Below are 1,397 nucleotides of genomic sequence, written 5' to 3'. Positions count from 1 at the left end.
TACTCCTCCTTCATTCGAATCGCGCCTCATCACTGGACGTACCTGAGTAGAACCATACAAACCGTCAATCTTTTTATTTAATATTCTACTTGGTTAGATAGCATAGTAACTGCGTCGAGGTTGAAAATACCGACTGCTTTTGTTGGCTTTGTTCTCATGACTTGCCACTGATAGTTATTCAGTGACATCTCTTCAATAAATTCATAAGCCTCTTCTGGTGTTTTGTTGTTTAAAGTTCCATCGGCGGCTGCGTCGATAAGTTTCCTTGTTGAGGGGTTCACACCGTTGTAAAAAGTCTGAACCTGTAACCATAAAGGTAACCCATGGTGAGGGCACCTTCTCAATAGGTCCTTGTATCTCTCATATGCATCATAAAGAGTTTCTAGATCCATCTGCACAAAATAAGAGATATCATTCCTAAATTTAGCCGTTTTGGCCGGTGGAAAATATTTAAGTAAGAATTTTTCGGTCATTTGTTCCCAAGTAGTGATTGACCCTCATGGTAACGAGTTCAACCACTGTTTAGCCTTATTTCTCAACGAAAATGAAAACAACCGAAGGCTTATGGCATCGTCAGACACGCCATTGATCTTAAAAGTGTCGCAGAACTCTAGAAAATTTGCCAATTGATTGTTTGGATCCTCGTCCTGCAAACCATCAAACTGAACAAACTGTTGTATCATTTGAATCATGTTAGGTTTTAGTTCAAAATTATTTGCGACAATAGCAGGTCTAACTATACTCAATTCAGCTCCTGTTAAACTAGGTTTAGCATAATCATACATAGTACGAGGAGCAGGATCCTGGTTTACTAGGTTCACAACAGGCACAGGAGGTAGCGGATTATTATTATGATTATCAGCCATCTCATCGGTTGTGGTTTGAATATCGTCCTTTTACCCTTCCTCTTTGAATCGTAGGCTTCACTTTATCTCTCTTCGATTTCTGCGTGCTGTGCTTTCGATCTCACTATCAAAAAGTAGAGGTCCTGACAGGTTTCTTCTAGTCATAAACTATAAAAACTTGCTAGAAGGAAATAAAAGAAAATTTAGTAACAAAAATAAAATTTAAATTGTAATAGAATAAATAGCTAAAGTAATAAAAATTAAGCGTTCCTAATATCTTAGTTCCCTTGCAACGGTGCCAAAAACTTGATGTGCGTGATAAGTTTTATATTTATGATTGATCGTACTTGAAAACTAACTATTATCACGATAAAGGCAAGTGCACCTATCGAACAGTAGTATAGCTTATAGAAGACCGGAATGTCGAACCCACAAGAACTAAAAGTACTAGTATTAACCTTCTTTTTATTATTTAGCCTAAAAATAAGGGGATTTGTTTTATCTAAACTAATTAACTAAACTAAGAATGCATAGGAAGTAAATTGGGGAAAT

General features: G+C 36.6%; 1 non-coding gene across 1 annotated transcript; it reads left to right on the top strand.

Annotated features, from left to right (window-relative positions):
• Positions 1–318: 318 nt before the first annotated feature.
• On the top strand, positions 319–425 carry LOC121216716 (small nucleolar RNA R71). Its single transcript, XR_005912893.1, has one exon. It is a non-coding gene; the product is annotated as a small nucleolar RNA R71 (small nucleolar RNA).
• The last annotated feature ends 972 nt before the right edge of the window (positions 426–1,397 follow it).

The sequence above is a fragment of the Gossypium hirsutum genome, chromosome A02, assembly GCF_007990345.1.
Source record: "Gossypium hirsutum isolate 1008001.06 chromosome A02, Gossypium_hirsutum_v2.1, whole genome shotgun sequence".
Taxonomy (NCBI): Eukaryota; Viridiplantae; Streptophyta; class Magnoliopsida; order Malvales; family Malvaceae; genus Gossypium; species Gossypium hirsutum.
The sequence above is the reverse complement of the archived record's forward strand: the minus strand, read 5'-3'. Positions and strand labels throughout refer to the sequence as shown.